The sequence below is a fragment of the Protopterus annectens genome, chromosome 11.part0 (assembly GCF_019279795.1).
Source record: "Protopterus annectens isolate FY-2018-M chromosome 11.part0, PAN1.0, whole genome shotgun sequence".
NCBI classification, from domain to species: domain Eukaryota; kingdom Metazoa; phylum Chordata; order Ceratodontiformes; family Protopteridae; genus Protopterus; species Protopterus annectens.
Window position 1 is genome coordinate 1463547590 of NC_056745.1, and position 20687 is coordinate 1463568276.

At 41.8% G+C, this 20687-nt stretch overlaps 1 protein-coding gene across 1 annotated transcript in view; it reads right to left on the minus strand.

Moving 5' to 3' along the window:
* Positions 1-20687, minus strand: part of LOC122815907 (ADP-ribosylation factor-like protein 8A) — a 372940-nt gene that overhangs the window by 145572 nt on the left and 206681 nt on the right. The gene's annotated exons all lie outside the window — the stretch shown is intronic.

The following is a 20687-nucleotide window of genomic DNA, read 5'->3' on the forward strand; positions in this document are numbered from 1 at the left end:
TGTTTTCAGGTTTGGATGCAGGGTGTTGTAGTTGTTCTGTGTTAACAGCAAGGGAACAAGGGGTAGAGGCCATATTTGTTCCCGAGACATGCTCCTCAGTAATGGGTACCAATGTTGTCTTGGCCAGTCTGGAGCTATCAGAATGATCCTTGGACGGTCCTCTTTGATCTTCAATAGCACCTTGTGCATCAAAGGAAGTGGTGGGAATGCATATGCTGTCAGGTTTTTCCAACTGATAGATAGGGAGTCCACCTTCCAAGCAAGTGGGTGTGTGCAGAATTTCTTTAGTTGGTGATTGGTGGGGATGCAAATAAGTCTATTTGTGGGAGTCCCCATTTTCTTGTAATGGTTTTGAAGATGTCCGGATGCAGCATCCATTCGTGGGCATCCATGGTAGTTCTGCTTAGTATGTCTGCTAGAATGTTTTCTTTTCCTGGTACAAAAATTGCTTGTAACTGAATGTTGTAACTTAGGGCCACATTCCAGAGGTCCATTGCCATCCGGCATAGAGGGTATAATGTGTGCCTCCCTGTTTGTTGATGTACCACATAACTGTGGTGTTGTCTGTCCTTATCAACAGTTGACCTTGCCGAAGAAATGGTCTGAATGTCTGAATTGCCAGTTTTACTGCCAGCATTTCCTTTTGATTTATGTGTAGGTGCAGCTGGTCCTGAGTCCATAATCCTTGTATGCACTTGTCCAGCATGTGGGCTCCCCAACCGAGGTCTGAGGCGTCCGTTGTGATGGTTTGGCTTGGTTGAGTGTTGTGGAAGGGCAGTCCTTTGTTTGATTGACAGGCCTGAGCCCACCATTGGAATTCTTGCTTCAGGCATGGAATTATTGGAATTTGGGTTTCTAGGCTGTGCTTGTGCTGAGACCATAAATTCCTTAGGTACCACTGTAACTTTCTCATATGCAGTCTGGCATGTGGAACCAATATTATGCAGGATGCCATGAAACCCAAGGCTTGCAGGACTTTTCTTGCTGTTAGATGGTTCTGCTTTGTTAATGCCAAGAAGTAGAGAGGAGTTGCTCCTGTTTTCTACTGTTAGGAATGCCATTTGTTTGATGTGTCCAGCTCTGCACCCAAAAAGGTTATCCTTTGGGATGGTATCAGCCTTGACTTTTTTATATTGACTGTGTATCCCAGGGCTTGTAGTAGGTAAATGACCCTTTTCAAGTCTTCTGCTAGCTTGTTTTGTTGTCCGCTTGTATCAGGCTGTCGTCCAGGTAAGGGTAGATTTGGATTCCCTGAAGCCTGCAATGAGCAATTACTGATGCCAGGCATTTCGTGAACACTCTTAGATAAGCGAAAGGCGAATGCTGAGAATTGATAATGCTCTGATCCTGCAAGAAATCTGAGGTATCTTCTGCAATTTGGTCGTATGGGGACGTGCAGGTATGCCTCCTTGAGATCTAGAGTTACCAGCCAAGACTCCTTGCCCAGCATGGGAAGAAGCTGCTGTAGGGTCAGCATTTTGAATTTTGGAACAATGAGGAATGTGTTTAAAGCGGACAGGTCATGTATAGGTCTCCATTTGCTTTCTTTTTCTTGGTACCAGGAAGAGTCTGGAGTAAAATCCTTGTCCTTGCTCCATAGATGGTACCTTTTCCACAGCTCTCATCCTTAATAATTGAGTTATTTGTTTTAGAGCTTCTGCCTTTTGATTTGGAGGTAGGTTTGGCATTCCTCTCTTCCCTGGTAGAGTATGGAAGTGAAACCTGTAACCTTGGTCTATTGTTTGCAAAATCCACTTGTCTCTTGTGATGTAATGCCAGTTTACTGAAAATAAAGCTAGCTTGGTGCTTCTAGTTGTTCCCTGGTAGGCGGTGCTAGAGCCAAGTCACTGTGATTGTCCTGTAGTAGTGGTGGTGGCTGTGTCTGTGGCTGCACCTTGCTGGTTGTTACCCTGCCACTGGCGTCCCCTGTAGGCACCCCTGGATTGACTTCTGCCTCTTGAATGCCTATTCCTGCCTCTCTGAGCTCTGGAGGAGTCTGGAAAGGACCAATTCTTGGACGGCCAATTCCTGCTAAACCTTGGAGGTTGGACCTGTAGGAAATCTTTCACTGTTTGGACAGATTTTGCCTTCTCTTCCATCTTCTTCAGCACCTGTTGTGCAGGAGAGCCAAACAAATTGATCTTGTCCATGGGAGCATCTAGTAGTTTTGATTTAACATGGTCTGGTAAGGCCTGCTCTTTTAACCATGCATGCCTTCTGATAACTGTGCCAGTCATGGCTGATCTAAAGGAAGCCTCATAGCCACATTTTAAGGAATGGTTACTGACTTGCTGAATGTTATGTACCATTTCCTGAACAGATTTTTTGTCTAATGGTTCATCCGAGGACAGCTTTTTGGTTAACTGGTCTAGCATAAATTCTTGATACTGGATCATGTGGAATTGACAGTTCAAGGCCCTAGCTGAAAGAGTAGCAGAAGTGTAAACTTTTTTACCCCATCTCTCTAAGGACCTGGATTCCCTTTCAGAGGAAAGGGGGTTTTTGGCAGAGGTAGCTGCTACAGCCTTAGGGCCCTGGGAGATGGTCTCGGGATCTGCAAAGGGAGCCTTATACAAATGGTATCGGGACCCTGTAGTACCCAGGTAGTGAATCAGGAGCAGTACAAGCATCATTAAATGCATCATCTACAACAGAAAGAACTGGAGGTATGGCTAAAGGCCTATGTTGTGGTAAATGCAGAAAAGTTCTAAGCCTTTTTCTGGAGTCTGAAAAATCCTGGCCCTGCCACTGAAATTGTTCCCTCATAGCATGCAAGGTTTCCCCAAAGGAAAATTCCTCAGGCGGAGAGGCAGAAGGAATGGACTCTTCAGCATCAGAGTCTTCATAAGGGGAGAAAGAAGCCTCTGGAGGGTTTGTATTATCTGAATCATCAGAGGAATCATCTGTAGAAACTGGCTCAGGGCCTCTTCTCTGGAGGTGGGTGAGAGGCCCTGTCTGGGTGAGGTTGGGATCCCCGGATTAAAGAAATGAGATCCTCTGCTAGACTAAGCATTTGAGAACTAGAGCTAGGCCTGTGAGAGGGTGTCTTACCAGGCACAGATTTAGTAGTTTTAGCTGCTTTGGCCCTGGCAAAGGCCATGGACATGGATGCAGGTGGCCTAGCAGCTCCACGTGCAGGGGTAGAGATGTCCAAGGGTATAGTGTCAGATAATTCCTGAGAAATTGCAAGAGCAGGAGGTATATCAGAAGCTGATTCCACCAGGTTGGAAGAGGCCTCGAGGTAAGGCTCAGTTTCAGCGAAACAGAGACACTGTTAAAAGCAAGCAGGCTAGACAAACTACTACGTTGTGGTCTGGGCCTAAACAAGGTAAGCAGTAAGAGTGGAAATCTTTATGAGGTATTTGTTTCCCACAAGTTAAACAGTTATTCACTTTTTCTGACATCGGCTGAGGCAAGAAAGAGTTAGCTTTAGAAGTCTTTCGGCTGATGCCTTTATACCCGAATAACTGCAGCTATGCGAGGCCAGACCCAGACTTTGAAAAGGGCTGCAGGACAACCCATTTGTAAGGACTGCAGATGCATCCTTGAAGGACATCTGCAAACTAGGTGCAATTATTGAATCCCCAAATGATATCAGTATACTTCAGGAAGCTCTTGTGCAGACCAGCAACTGGTGTCTTATAGTCACTGTCTCAAACTAAATGCAAAGAAATGCATCATTACTCCCTTCGGTTAAACAGTGTCCCTTCACACCATCAAATTACCAAGAATACCCAATGTACCCAGGAAATGGTAAGGGATCGGGGATCACAAGTAGTTATTTATTTATTTTATATTTGTTAACCAGGGGTGTCCGACTGAGCCGAAAAGGCCCTTTTTCAGCAGAGGCCTGGGGAGAAAAGCTCCACAAAGAAAAATTAGACACATTTAGTTATTTAGACATGATCAGTATACACACAAATTACAAGAGACATGTTTTTACAGTGGTATGCGGCACAAACAGTTACAGTAGAAAGAACAATCAAAAAAATATTAATTTTAAAAATAAAGGTAAGTAATAGATTTGTGGTGTACGGCTGAACTTTGGAACGTAGGTAGAATACATACATAGTACACAGGTACAGTACATACATTGTAGATTAGTCAGTGTTTGTGAGTAAGATTGAAAAACTATTATCAATTGCTCTAGATTTAGTATGTATATGTTATCTGCTTTCACTAGCCTGGGGAGCAATCATGGCACTGCCAACTTTGCTTGAGATGTTGCCTGATGAGGTCTTTAAAGGAGGCTTTGGATGATGTGTTTTGAATGCTAGTAGGGACAGAGTTCCATTTTTTAGCCACCGAACTACTATATAGTGCATCTCCAAAGCTATTGTAGCTGTTGGTGACTTCTAATAGTAGTTTGCTTGATGATCTAAGAGGCCTTTTGGCTGAGTGATGTTGTACTAGATTTTTGAGGGCAGGACACTTATTGGGGAGATAATAGATAGAATGATAGAGGCAGAGCTGATTGTAGGTTAGGAGGTTGGGCAGTTCAAGCCAGTGGAGTGAAGTAGTCAGCAACCTTAACTTTAACCACTGTGTGTCAACTGTTGTAAGGAAGGCTTTCTATGTAGTACACTTGATTAGCAAAGAGATCACTGCTAGAGCAAAGAGGTTATAACCCCTCTATTCTTCTTCTTCTTTTGGCTGTTTCCCAGTTAGGGGTTGCCACAGCAGATCACCTGTCCGCTCAGGATCGGCAGTGGAGTTTTACGGTGTCGAGTTGCCAGCCCGGCGCCCAGCCTTCCACAGAAGGCGCACACATGCACACACTCACACCTAGGGTCAATTTGGTGTGTCCAATCCACCTAATAGCATGTCTTTGGGATGTGGGAGGAAACCAGAGCACCTGGAGGAAACCCACGCGACCACAGGGTGGACATGCAGACTTCGCACAGAAGGCACCCCAGCCAAGGATCGAACTGGAGAACCTCTTGCTGTGAGGCAGCAATGCTAACCACTGCACCACCGTGGCCACCCAGTTTATAACCCCTCTGTACTAGTCACTAATCAGCCCCATCCATAATTGAGTATAATGCCCCTTTTGGCATGTACTGTAAAAATCACCTGCAGCAACTGGACAGACCTCAGAGGTTTCTAGCAAAGAAGATCAAGGAACTCCAGCACGTCTTACACAGACCGACTAAAGTCCCCATCATTATACTCAGTACTGTACAGACATCTTAGGACAGACTTACATCTGGCTTACACAACAATCGCTGACCCAAATCTAATGAATGTGCTCATATCCGTAAATCAAACGGGACGAGAGCCACCCATTCCAGGGACCTACATATGGCCTGTAACTTGAATAGGATGTGCTGGAGGGACAGCTTTGTCACCCAGTGACTGCTGTATCTTTGGAATAGGCTGCCAATTCATGTGAAACAGAGCACCTCTATAACACTGTTCAAAAGGAACCTGGATGAGTGGATGCGGCACCATAAATTCTCAATCGGGAAGCACCCACAACCCTCCTGGACATGGGCAGTCATTATTAAATGCAATTCTGTGTATTGACTAAAGTATCATTGGTATTACATTGGGATGAAATGGCTAGTCTTGAAAGGACCTCCAGGTCGATAGCCTAGTAACCTCCTATGATCCTAAGTGATAAAAATCAAAGCCTGCATACCACAGCTAGATAAAGAAGAAATCCTGTAAAACCAAGAGCGAAATAAATCTCATCACCCTTTAAATCCCACCCGGAAATAACATCTCAACCCTTGAAGACATACTCCAATGGACCTCAGCTGAAATCAACCTTGAAACATACATACAAGGCGATATAAATATCGACTGGAATAAAATCAACAGTCCCATACCCTCCCTGTCCATTAACCTCTTTAACTTTACTCAAGTAACCCACTTCACCACCACACCCAATAAAACAAATCCCCCAGGATCCATTCTTGACTGGATCTTAGATACCCATCCAAATAAAATTACCAACTCTGGCACCATCTCTGACTCTATTAGTGACTACCTCCCAGCTTTCATTTACCATGCAACCACCTCCCATCCACACCAACATCTATATATTCAGACCCACATCCTTAGTAAATTTGACCTCAAAACCTTCTATAACTACCTCAAAGAAATGAATTGAACATTCTAAACACCCTTCCACTCGATAAAGACATAGACCACTTTAATTCTACTTTCCTAGATGCTCCAAATTCCCCAGCACCACCAAGGAAAAAAAGAATAAAAACTATAACTGCCCCTTGGCTCCCCAGCTCCACCAAGGAAAAAAAGAATAAAAACTATAACTGCCCCTTGGCTCCCCAGCTCCACCAAGGAAAAAAAGAATAAAAACTATAACTGCCCCTTGGCTCCCTTGCTCCACCAAGGAAAAAAATAATAAAAACTATAACTGCCCCTTGGCTAACCACAGAAGCAAAGCAAATTATGCATCAAAGAGACAAATCCTGGAAGCTTTACCAAAAGAATAAACCTTCCAAAACCCTTATACATATACAATATATTACACAGCTTCCTAACTTTGCAAAAAAAACAAATCTTCAAACACAAAAAACCCTACTACACTAAGCTGCAGTCAAACCATCCCCAAAACCCTAGGCTTTTTTGGAACTCCATAAACTCACTCCTCAACCCAGGCTCCAAAAATAACCCCTGTCCAAACCCAAGTAAATCTGACCTTGAATTAGCCTCACTATTCAACTCTTTCTTTATAGAGTCAACATCTGACCTAACAAAAAATGTTCCCAAGAATGACCCATCTCTCCTACATTCCACCTCATCTAAGTCCCCAAATAATGTCCCCTCTATGTTTGAGCTTAAACCTGTCTCCACTAACTACATAAAAAGACTTCTATCCAAACTTAAACCCTGCTCCAGTGCACCTGACAACACCCCCTCTTCCTTTCTCAAGTCTGCTGCTGATGGTATAGCCCTCTCAATTAGTATCCTAATTAATAGATCCATAAAGGAATCCTATGTCCCTAAACTCTGGCGTTCCTCCTCTATTCTTCCTCTCCACAAGGGAGGCAAAAACACTAACATTTCAAACTTCCGCCCTATAGCTCTTCTCTCTCCCATCTCCAAAATCCTAGAAAAATGCATTCACCTCCAACTTATGCCTTTTCAGACTAAAAAACAACTTCTTACCCCTAGTGAACATGGCTCCTGACTAGGACATGAAGTACAGTTGTGTACACTTACCATAAATGTAGATATTAGAGTGCATTCACTGTTGCAGTCATCACATTTGGGTCATCCCTGCCAAGGTAGTCCTCAGTCAGCCCAAATACCAGAGGCTTAGTATTTCTGCATCGGTTGCTGTTGCTCCAGGACTGACGTCAGGTCATCAGTGGTATAAAAACAGTCAGACAACGCCATTACATCAGTTTTCTTGCCCTTATGGTGGAAGAACACCAGCAGTAGAAAGTAAATACCAAACATTTGTTGTAAGGAGACAGAGAGAGAGACAAGGGGGATGGAGGGAGAGAAACCAGAACTGCAACAGTGAATACACTCGAACATCTACATTTATGGTAAGTGTACACAACTGTACTATGTTCTTCATGTTTCACTGTTGCAGTCATCACATTTGGGTTGATTCCCAAAGCTGAAGAAAAGGGTGGAGGCAGTCAAGACTACTGGGGGCTGGCTAGGATGGCCTGCAAGACTGCAGTGGCAAAGCCTGCTCTGGATTTGGAGAAGATAGGCAGGTAGTAATGCGTGGTGAAGGTATGAACAGAAGTCCATGTTGCAGCCTTCAGGATGTCCCTGGTGGGGACCCCTCTGAGGAAAGCTGCAGAGGTGGAGGTTGCTCTGGTGAAATATGTCCTGACCCCCTTGGGGGGAGGTCTTCCATGCTGTTTGTAGCAGAAATGGATGCAATGCGCTTTCCATTTGGAAATTGTTTGTTTATGGCCTTGCCCTCTGCTCCTGCAGTGAAGCTGACTAACAAGTGATCAGTTTTTTCTAAAAGATTTAGTCCTTTCTAGGTAGAATCTGAGTTGTCTGTTCCCATCTAGAGAGTGCAGAATCCTTTTCCCCCCTTGTTTTGTGGGTTAGGAAAAAAAGTGGGCAAATTAATGGATTGGTTGAGAGCCACACTGGACACCACTTTTGGCATGAAGGATGGGTTAGACCTGAGGGAGACCCCGTCAGCATGGAAAATGATGAATGGCTCAACAGCCATAAGTGCTTGAAGCTCTAATACTCTTCTAGCTGAAGTGATGGCCAGAAGCAAGGCTGTCTTCCAAGAGAGAAATTTTAACTCTGCTAAAGCTGCAGATTCAAAGGGGGGCAGGGTGAGCTTTTCCAACACAAAGTATAGGTCCCAAGTTGGGGTAGGAGCTCTTCTTGGTGGTCTCAAGTTGTTAGCCCCTCTTAGGAACTGTTTGATAAGAGGGTACAAGAAAAAAGATTGTGCTGAAATGAGCAGACATGGCAGAGGCATGAATTTTAATAGAAAAGAAAGATAGACCCTTGTGTAGTAAATCTGCCGGGTAATCCAGGATGAGAGGTAGGGTGGGCTGTGCCGTTCTGGCTCCCTTAGCCTGGAGCCAGGTGCAAAACCTTTTCCACTTGTCAACATAAGACTTTCTAGTGCTGGGGCATCTGGCCTCAAGTATAACATCTAGAACTTGTTTGCTTAGACTGACAGCTTGAGGAGAGGTCAGGGAATAAGCCAGGCTTGCGAAGTTCAGGGTCTGCAATTGGGGATGCGTGAATTCTCCATTACTCTGGGTCAGGAGTGTTGGGATCTGAGGTAGGTGCCATGGCAGCAGGGGTGACAGGCTGCGCAGCAGTGGATACCAGTGCTGTGGTGGCCAGTCTGGGGCAATCAGGATTGTCCTCTGTTTTTCATCCCTTATTTTGAGCAGCACCCTTGAAATGAGTGGTAGAGGGGGAAATGCATAGACCGAGAAGTTTACCCACTGGAAGGATAGAGCATCCACTTTCCAGGCCTTGCTGTGAGGTTCCCTGGTGCAAAGTTTGCTGAGCTGATGATTGGAGTGGGAGGCAAAGATGTCTACCTTCGAGGTTCCCCATTTCTGGGTTATAAGGGTGATGGTTCTTTGGTCTAGCAGGTTTCTGCTTAGGTTGTCTGTCAGAGAGTTGAGAGAGCCTGGCAGGAATTGTGCTAACAGGTGTAGTTGCATGGGTGCGGCCATGTGCCAAAGGGTCATGGTGAGCCTGCACAGAGGATAAGAATACATCACTCCCTGCTTGTTGATGTACCACATCACCGTGGTGTTGCCTGTTTGATCAGCAGAGGCCCCAGGAGAGTAGGGGTCTGAAAGCTGTCAGGGCGTGCTGACAGCTAACATCTCTTTCTGGTTGATGTGCAAATGTACTAGATTTGGGCTCCATTGGCCCTGAATGCATCTGCCGTCCAGGTGTGCACCCCAGGCATAGTCTGATGCATCTGTGGTGAGGGTCTGGGTGGCGTGGGGTAGTGAGAAGGGAAGTCCGTTGTTGTGGAACCATGCTGCTGCACACCAAAGAAAATCTTTCCTTAGACAAGGTATCATTGGTATAAGAGTTTCCAGGTCTTGAGAGGGCTGACACCAAAGGCTTTTTAGGTACCACTGTAGTTCCCTCATATGCAGTCTGACCATGAACCCCAGAGCTTGCAGGATTTTCCTTGCGGATAACTGTGTCATGGTGGCTAGTTGAGAGAAGTAGGTTGTCTGGTAGGTTTGTTTTTCTGGTGTAAGGAATACCGCCTGGGATGCTGTGTCCAGGCTTGCTCCCAGAAATACAATTTTTTGTGTGGGTACTAGTTTTGATTTATTTTCATTGATAGTATACCCCCAGGGAGGTCAATAGGTCCTTTACAAAGGTCAGGTACTTCAGCAGCTTTTCCTGACTGTCTGCCTGAATCAGGCAGTCATCTAAGTATGGGTAAATTTGAATAATTTCTTTGCCTGCAAAAAGTAATGGCGGGAGAAAGGCATTTTGTGAAAACTCTGGGAGCAGTGGATAAGCCAAAGGGAAGTGCAGAGAACTGAAAGTGCAGTGATCCTGCTCTGAAACATAGATATTTACTGCACAATTCCCTGATTGGGATGTGTAGGTAGGCCTCTTTTAGGTCTAGGGTGGCTAACCAAGCATCCTTGGAAAGCATAGGAAGAAGCTGCTGGTAGGTGAGCATTTTGAATTTTGGTATCACCAGAAAGGTGTTTAAAATAGACTGGTCAAGGACGAGGCGCAATGTGCCCTCTTTTCTGGGTACAAGGAAGATTCTGGAGTAGAAACCTTGGCCTGTCTGTTCTGCAGGAACATGCTCTATTGCCCTCATAGAGAGGAGGGAAAGGACTTTCTTTTTGGCCTCTGCCCACTGGTATGGGGGAAGATATGGGAACCCTTTTGGGGTTGGCAGAGTGTGAAAATAAAAACTGTATCCCTGGAACACTATGTTGAGGACCCAGCGGTCGCTGGTAATGGTGGCCCAGTTGCTTGTGTGAAGGAGAGCTTTCCTCCTAAGAGCAAGTTCAGGTGGGCAGAGGGAGGGGGTGTAAGAGTAAAGTCATTGTGAGCTCTTACCATAAGGGGGTGGCTTTGCACTCCATGGTTTTGAAGAGGAGGAACTCCATTGCTTAGATCTCTGCATTCCCTGGGGCTGTAGTCTGGGGGGCCTGCTTCTCCTGGGTCTGGGCTAAGCTGCCTACTGAATCTCGGTGCCTAGACCTGTAAGAAGTCTGTCTGCATAGATTTAGCTTTTTCTTCCATCTGTTTTTAGGACCTCTTCTGTCTTGGTACCAAATAAGTTGCCTTTGTGCAAGGGTGTGTCCAATAATTTGGATTTGACATTGTCTGGCAAGGTCTGTTCCTTAAGCCAAGCATGTTTTCAGAACCAATGACTTCTGCCCTGCAAGATGCTTCCAGGGTGTCTAAAAACACATTGTAAGGTGTGCTTAGTTACTTGACTTGCAGAATGGATTGGCTCTTGTAACTGTATTTTCTGCACAAGCAGGGAAAGAAGATATTTTTTGTTTGAGGAGTTCCATGGTAAGTTGCTAATACTTTGGCATATGGAACAGACAATTTAATGCTCTAATAGCAAAAGTAGCAGAGGTGTATACTTTTTTACCCAATCTGTCTAATGCTCGGTAATCCCTATCTGAGAGGGTGGTATTCTTAGCTGAAGTTGCTTTGATTCCTTTAGGTCCTTGATAGAGGACCCCAGGGTCAGCAGTAGGATTTTTGAAAAGAAACTTGAGAGTCAGGGACTCTATAGCACCTATCAGGTTTCCTGGGAGCAGGAGGGAGGGTGTCAGAGGTCAGACTGGATTCCATAAAAACATCATCCACAACATCCAGGACAGGAAGAATGGCCAGAGGTCTGTGCTGTGGAAGATCTAAGAATTCCCTTAGTCTCTTTTTTGACTGAGGACAGTCCTGACATTCCCAATGGAAATGCTCCCTTAAGTATGTAGGGTTCCCCAAAAGAAAAGTCTTCCTCATAAGCAGAGAGGGGTTGCATATCTTCATATTCAGATGCATCAGAGTCATCAGACTCCTGTTCAGCTAAAACTACTGGGGACAAGTCTCTTTTTTCTTTTGGAAGGGGTAGCCTGGCTTCCCCTGATGAGCATTATAAGGGCTTCCTCCATTTTAAGCATTTGAGACTGAGGCAAGGAAACAGGGGCCTGAGCTTGGGTCATCGTTTTTTTTGGTGTGGTTCATACCCTGGGCCTTAGAAACTCGGTAGTTTTCGAAAGAACTGTAGAAGTGAAAGAAGTCGTCAGTCTGTGTCAAGTATCAGTAATGCAAAGTACTTCCTCGGAAGCCAGTGCCTGCTCAGTGGCTCCAGAACCATCCAAGGTAGTGAAATCCGCAGGATCCTTAGTCGAAGAAGAGTTTCACAGCATACTGGACTCCGAAAGGGTCTCGGTAGCGGCCTGCGAATCCACAGAAGCGGGCATCAGGGGCTGCAAAAGCACCTCATTGAGGACTGGAGAACTGACAACTAGCTTAACGGAAGCATCGTCGGCAGTTTTGGACCTGTGCGGTCTGTCTCTGTCTTTATCTTTACATTTTTTCAGAAGTCGAGGACTGAGAACGAGAATATCTAGCTACAATAAGGGACCGACGACGTACATTTCTAGCGTTGAACAAAACACAAAAGCGACAGCAGGGGACGTCGTGGTCTGGGCCTACACAAGTGACGCAGTAGGAATGAAAGTCTCGGTGTGGTATTTGCTTTCCACAGGCGAGACAACTGTTAACTTTTTTTGACATCAGTTAGAGCAAGAAAAAAGGATCCCCAACGGGGTACTTAGCTTTAGAAGACTTCAACTTCAATTTGGAAATGAGGTGATAACCACGAAGCTGAGCCACCAAATTTTAGTAAATCCAAATATTAGTCTTTTATTGTATACGAAAAAACAGAAACTGGAACCACGATTACTGGCGCTTTCGCTCGGATGTTCCGAGCTTTCTCAAGTTGATAAAATGCTGTAAAGCACAAGTTTAAATAGTTGCTTACATCAATTAACATTTAAAATAAATGTGTAATTGAAGCATTATTCAATTAACAACCATTGTTTTAAAAATATAAAAATGTGTAAAAAAACTTTCGTTAAAATATAAAATGACTTTCATAAGAAAAACCAAAACAGATATTTACATTGCATAATATTCCAAATCAGAAGTTTAATTACTGTTTTAATTCTATATTAATGCATCAACTGTGTTTCACTTTAAAAAAGCTTTGATGTTATTTCAATTTCATTATGATCTATGCTATAAATTCCTTTGCTAGGGAACACATTTGTGGGGACTTATTAATGACATACTGCTCAAGCAATTCAAAGTTGATAAAAACCAACTGAATGAATGTAAAATACTTTTCCATTTGCAAAATGTATGGATATTTGATTGTTATAATCAAACATTTTGTCATAATCTGGCTCTTCTAAGTTTTAATACTGGTTTAATACTAATGGTGTCATTTAACCCAGGCCAGTTGCCAGCATTTAACCTAAGTTGCCACACCAATTCCCTATATTCAAGGGTGGCTTCCCAATCTCCCCCTCTTAAGTCACGATTCACCTGCTCCAAGACCATAAATTTAAAGTTGTAGTTTGGACAAACAAGGGAATGTTTGTAAAGTGCATTTGATTCTTTGTTTTTAGATATGTCATAAAAGTGCTCGTACATTCTCTTCTTAATTTCCCTTTCTGTCTTCCCTACATAAAAACTTTTACAAAGTGTGCACACCACTAAATAAACCACTCCTCTAGAGTTACATGTAAAATAAGTGGGAGATTCAATTTTCATTTTTCTTGAAGGCAAATATATTCCTACATCATCCAAAATTGCGTGACATTGGTGACAGGCCCCACATTTATATGTGCCTGATTTCTTTATGCAATCTTTGTTTTTTCTTTTTTTCTTTTCAAACATTTCTTTTAAATTAACACCCTTTTTCCAGATGAATTTCGGTTTAAGGGGTAAAACATTCTTTAAATCTTCATGTGATGTTAATATTGGCCAAAATTTGTTGATAGTCCTTTCTATCTCTTGTGCTTGTCCACAATGTGTGTAAATAAATTTGGGTCCGATGAAATCATTTCCCTTTGTGCTAGCTGTCTGATTTTGTGTGTGACCCTTTCCTAATAATGGGCAATATAATGACTCTCTTTTGTTCGCTACCTCTCTATACAATACTTCAAATAAATCCAAAGGGTAGCCTCTCTCTAAGAACATCTTTTGCAAAACCTGAGCTTCATGAAAGAAGTCACCATCTGTGCTGCACATCCTAGATGCTCTGATTAATTGCCCTTTAAGAATCCCTTTTTTCTGTGAAAAAGGGTGGGCACTCCGAAAATGTAATAGGGAATTAGAAAATGAAGCCTTTCTATAAATTTTTGACTGAAAGGTTTTATTGTCCTGATCTTTATATAAATTCACATCCAAATAGTGGAGTTCATGTACCCCTATTGTGTGTGTGAATTTCAGAAAACTAGTCGAGTTATTGATGTGTGCTAAAAATTCTAGAAGCAAATCGTGTGTTCCTTTCCACAAAATACAAATATCATCCAGAAATCTTCTATAAAACAGCAAGTGTTCTTCCCAGGGAGGTATAAATACATGCTTGAGTTCCCATCTGTGGAGCACCACATTGGCATAAATGGTGGCACATGGTGCCCCCATCGCAACTCCCTTGAATTGTTTGAATAATTCTCCATTAAAGAATACATTATTCTCCAATACAATGCTCATTAGTTCCACAATCAGATTGGTTAAATTAGTACTCAAGCACGTTTCCTGGGTAAAAAATTCACTAAACCACTGAAGTCCGATATCGTGGGGTATACTAGGAAATAAATCCTTGATATCAATTGTTACCATTAGGAAATTAAGAAGAGAATGTACGAGCACTTTTATGAAATATCTAAAAGCAAAGAATCAAATGCACTTTACAAACATTCCCTTGTTTGTCCAAACTACAACTTTAAATTTATGGTCTTGGAGCAGGTGAATCGTGACTTAAGAGGGGGAGATTGGGAAGCCACCCTTGAATATAGGGAATTGGTGTGGCAACTTTGGTTAAATGCTGGCAACTGGCCTGGGTTAAATGACACCATTAGTATTAAACCAGTATTAAAACTTAGAAGAGCCAGATTATGACAAAATGTTAGATTATAACAATCAAATATCCATACATTTTGCAAATGGAAAAGTATTTTACATTCATTCAGTTGGTTTTTATCAACTTTGAATTGCTTGAGCAGTATGTCATTAATAAGTCCCCACAAATGTATTCCCTAGCAAAGGAATTTATAGCATAGATCATAATGAAATTGAAATAACATCAAAGCTTTTTTAAAGTGAAACACAGTTGATGCATTAATATAGAATTAAAACAGTAATTAAACTTCTGATTTGGAATATTATGCAATGTAAATATCTGTTTTGGTTTTCTTATGAAAGTCATTTTATATTTTAACGAAAGTTTTTTTACACATTTTTATATTTTTAAAACAATGGTTGTTAATTGAATAATGCTTCAATTACACAATTATTTTAATTGTTAATTGATGTAAGCAACTATTTAAACTTGTGCTTTACAGCATTTTATCAACTTGAGAAAGCTCGGAACATCCGAGCGAAAGCGCTTGTGATACGTGGTTCCAGTTTCTGTTTTTTCGTATACAATAAAAGACTAATATTTGGATTTACTAAAATTTGGTGGCTCAGCTTCGTGGTTATCACCTTTTTTCGTGGTACCGTTTTCTTTGAACTGTTCTTGGTTCAATTTGGAAATGAAAAACTCAGGTAGCGGCCGACCAGCACTCATGTGAACTGCTTCTGCTTCAGGCTCCTTGGCAAGAAAGACTGAGGAAATGGTGTCGGCTGCCTATTTTTCTACCACTGACGACCTGACATCAGTCCTGGAGTGACAGCAACCGACACAAATATTAATCCTCTGGTATTCAGACCGACTGAGGGCTACCCTGGCAGGGATAATCCAAATGTGATAACTGCAACAGTGAAACACGAAGAACATCAGCTCTACTCTCATTCTTAGAAATTGTCAATCAAGCCCGAGATTCTGGGAACTTAGTATCCACAGTGTTCCTGGTTCTCTATAAAGCATTTGTTACAGTTTCCCACAAGCACCTTCTAAGTCAGCTCTGAAACCTAAATCTCTCCCAAAACACTCTTTCCTAATTCTCAAGTTGTCAGATAGATCTCAGGCTGTGAAATGGAAAAAAGCCACCTCACCTTTCTTACCTACCCTACCGGAGTACCACAGGGATCCATCCTCGGACCAATGCTGTTTAATATCTTTATAAATAACGTTCACTCTGCTATTCCTAATCCAAAGTCATCCAATATGCAGATGACTCTACACGTGTCTGCTCTGCCTCTAACCTCCCTGAACTTCTATCTAAAACTCAGACTGCCTTCTGAACTACTGAGATCTGGATGTGTCAAAATCACCTTTATCTCAACACTAACAAATCTAAAATACTACTACTCATACCCTCAAAATATTTCCCTTTTGATAAAAATTCCTTTCAAATCCTTAGCCAAAGCAACTCTCTGATCGAAGTTGTTCCCTATGCCAAACTACTCAGTGTAACTATAGACTAACACCTCAAGTTCGACATCCATATTCATCAAAATATAAAGAAAACCCACCAAAAACTAGGTATGCTATACAGGAACAACCACTTCCTCTCTACTTCTACCAGGCATACTCTGGCCTCCTCTTACCTCCTTCCCTCCCTTCTGTTTGGTGCCCCACTACTAACTAACCTATCCTCTTCCATTACTTCCAAACTTGAAAGCTGTTATAACAACATTTCAAAATTTGCCACCAAAGCCAAACATTCCACTCATCACTGTGTTACCCTCCAAACTCTCAACTGGTTAAAATTCACAAATTACTTGGATTTCCTTCAGCTCACTACAGCACATAGACTAATGTTTAATCCAACCAAATGCCCCGCTCTAACATCCTTCCCCCATACACCCCAAATAGAACTCTCAGATCTGAACACAAAAACTTACTGTCCACAAACCTAAACGTCCTGCTGGACAACTTCTCCTTAGGTAAGAAATGAAACTCTCTCCCTTCCACACTAAGGACAATGTCAAACACAAATAACTTCAAAACTCAGCTTTACACCTACCTCTCCTCCAAACGGAAATGTAACTGCATTCTCCCTACATATAATTCTTTAACAAAAGCCCCTGGGAGGGTATCCTCCTGAGTTCCTAAGCACCTTATAGTTGGATATAATCTTCTATAGCTAATTCCCATATGATCGCTCAGACTCTGTAAATAATTGTAAATAGCTTTTGACTTTGTGTGAATTTGTTAAAATGCATCTGCACGATATTTTTCCACCATGGGCAATATTGCTCATGCTTTGTATTATATGATATGTATTTGTACTTTTATTTTTATTGTACTGCTATCTTTACTGTAATCTGTTTCAGGGAGCTTTTCTCCCCGAGACTCCACTGAAAACGGGCTTTCTGGGCCCAGTGGACTTCCCCGTAATCAAACTGGAAATAAATAAATAATAAAAGAATATGGGGGAAAAAAGGGAATGTCTAGGTACTTAAATCGAGGACAAAGAGAGAGAAAAATAAATGAAGGCCAAGACTGAAATAAGACCAATGGGATCAGGGCCTTACCCCACTTAAATTGAAAATAAATAAAAATAAGGCTGGATAACATTAAAGCAAGTGCTGAAAATGAGGAAGGAGGTATGACAACTAAGAACAGGAGATAAAAAGTGAAAGGAGCTGTGGGGAAATCAGGAACAGGGTTGGCCAAGGACAGTAACTATACAAAGCATACAAGAAAAATGTTTATTTTATTTATTTTACATTTGTTGACCGGGCTAGTCAAACTGAATATATGTCCATTTTCAGTAGAGGCCTGGGGAGATGAGCTCCACGACAAACTGTTAACATAAAAAATTACAAAGAAATGTAAAAAATGAAATTATAGTAATATATACACTGACAAATCTGGTTAATAGGAAATCATTTGAAGAAGAGCTATCAAATACAATGAAAACTGGAGTTTCAAAAATGACATGGAGGTACATTCCTTAATGCAAAAAGGAGGCATACAATCTAGTTCAATGTACAGGTAAAGTAAATCACTTAATGGCAAAGAAAAAGAAACAGGAGGTATACAGTCTGATGCCATATACAGTACAATACACAATGAAAGAGGCTGATTAATGATCAGTAGTAGTAATTAGTTACAAAGAAAAATTAATATTTTTTTTTCCAAATAAATGAGAGAGAGAAGGAAATGAATGAGATACAGAGCATAGAGGCCATATACTGTTAAAAAGGAAATGACAGAAGAAGTAATTAAAAGAAAAAAGGGGAAACAGAGCATAATTTGGGTAGAGGACAGGTTTAGCACAGTGGCATGACCAGTGTGTTTTGAGAAAAAGTTTGTCTTTTTTGTAGAGTGATAAAGAGGAACTCGAGGGAAATATGGGGAAAACATTATCAGGTGAGATAATGTACAGAAGGTATAGCACAGAAAAAGTAAGCGCTATTAAAGAAACTAAAACAGAAGCTGGAAAGAAAGGAGAAGGGAACCGGGTGAGGACAGCTGGGAAAGTGTGAGAAAACAAGTGGAAGAGAGTCCAAAAGCTGAATTACAGTATGGGATATACAGCCTGGCATACTTTACTGATGACATCTCATGCCAAGATGACTAAATATGGAAGGAAAGGCAGAAGAGGAGAAATGCTGGAGATGTGGGACAACAGGCAGGACTGACACGTTTTGGGAATGCAAACATGTAAAGGAAATCTGGAACAGGGATGAGACAGGGAGTGGGACACACGGGAAAAGGGACTGCAGAATAGGTGGAAGCTCGATCTGCTGGGTCTGGACTCAAACTAGGGGGGAAATAAAGATGACAGTGAGAAAGCAAATTTTACTAATAGGGTCAAAGTGAGAACCAGAGAAACTGGAACAGAAGAATGAACAAATCATACTTACAAGCATAACAAGACAATACATGCTGTGGAAAGAAGGGGAAAAGAAATGTCCAAGTAGATACCAGTGAACAGGAGATATGGGATAAGCACAGACATCAAGATAATTTGACAAACTGGATGACGACAAAAGACAACAAAAACAGAAAGGAAAGGCTAGAGAGAACAGGGAAGGAAGAAGTCAGGGCAGACAAAATGTTAACAGCCAAGGGAGAAGTAAACAGGAACAAGCAACAAACACGGGTAATAAAGAGGACAAGAGCAAACGGAGGATCAGTACAGCACAAGAACAAGAAAGGAGATGGATGAAATGATGCCAAGGTACAAACTGCGAAGAATGTTAACAGTAAAGATAAGAAAAGTATAACAGATGTGTTACTTTATAACATGATAGTGCACCACCATGAATATTTCTGATAAAAACTACAAAAAGTTGGAGCATTTCTTATTGATAAAAGGATGGGGTGGAATCATAGGAAAGATAGTAACTGGAAATCCAGACTCCACTAAGTGAAAATGAAAATCATGCTTTTCATCTGAATTTCCCCACACTGTGTGTGCCAAATGAATAAAACATTGAAACCAAAAACATGTGAAAGAAGCCTTTGTCAAAACAGAATGCTTTCAATGAAAATTTGTCTGAGCTTTATGTGCAGGGCAACCCCATCCTTGCCCAAATAAACTCCAAGATTACTGCACGTTAAGGTTCGAGGCTATCCCTCTCCAGCAGTTTCAAAGTATAACAATGGCAAGCTTTCAGTAAAAGTGCAAGACGTTAAACCTACTACGCTCACAAGGAGTTTCACTAGTGAGCTTGTGTATAACTCACAAGCATCCACGTGCATTGCAGTTCAAACATTATGCCGCCAAACTCTACAGCTGGACAGAAATGGAAAGAAAGTTGCAGAGTGATGGTAGTGATTAATGCGCGATTAAGAAATAAATCAAAAAGGCCCAAGAGTACCAGAGAAAGGGAGAAAAAAAACAGGCAGGGAAATACCCAAGGAGGCAGGGAAAAAAGTAAAAGGCTATTCACTGAAGAAAAACAAATAAATTATATCAGTCAGAAACAATGTTCTCCGTTCTCCGAGATCTCCGTTGCTTTTTTTAAAGCTGTCTTGCTATGTTAAACTCCTTTAACATAGAAACACAGTGTGTAAAAAGCAACGGAGATGTTTCTTTCTCCGCTGCTTTTTTCAAAACTGTCTCACTATGTTAAATGTGTTTAACATAGCGAGACAGCTTTAAAATAAGCAATGGAGATTCTCCGTTGCTTATTTTAAAGCTGTCTCGCTATGTTAAACCCATTTAACATAGCGAAACAGTAAAAAGCAATGGACATCTTGCTTTCTCTGCTGCTTTTGCCCACAGCTCTGATGTACTGCGTAGGCATACGCATGCGCAGTACATCAGAACTGCCGCAGAATACCAGACAGCTGTGGAAGGGCAGCAAGGAGGAATTATACAATGCCATTATTTAAGAAAAGTAATTATTTTTTTTCTTAAATAATGTCATTATAATAGCAATAACCACTTCTGGGTGGTAATGCTGGATTTACCCACGGTTGGCTTTGTTTGGTCACTCGGCCTTCGCCCTCGTGACCAAACCACGCCAACCGTGGGTAAATCCAGCATTACCCACACCCAGGCATGGGTTATTGCTATAATAAACAGTACTGGTTTCTTCTAAGATATTTACAAATATGATAACTGCACCAATAAACAGTACTGGCTTCTTCTACGACATTTACAAATATGCAAGAATATGATAACACTTTTTTGGCTTGCGTGCATATTACAAATTCCAAATGTGTACTAATACCACAGTGCTAAAGAAAATGAAAGCGTACAGTGCTACAAAAATACTGACATAAAAACTATTATAAACAAATGACGTGCTTAGACTGAAAATGACAGCTGTTACGATGCAGGGTAGGAAGATGAGAGAAGAGTCGGAAAAAGACAGCCAAAATAAAGCATTAGGGCAAAAGCAGATATAGAGAAGGCGACTTCCACCGAGTAGGGGGTGTGGATTCTGCGAAAGCAGTAGAATCTTTAAGTAGGAAGGCTGACATACATTTACTGAACTGTAGCAGTTAATTATATGTGAAACACAGCTACAGGGCCCAACTTCTGTGATTGATTTAACAGTTCTGCATTTGTTCAATTGTACTTAAAATACATTAACAAAAATCTGGCAGATTTAAC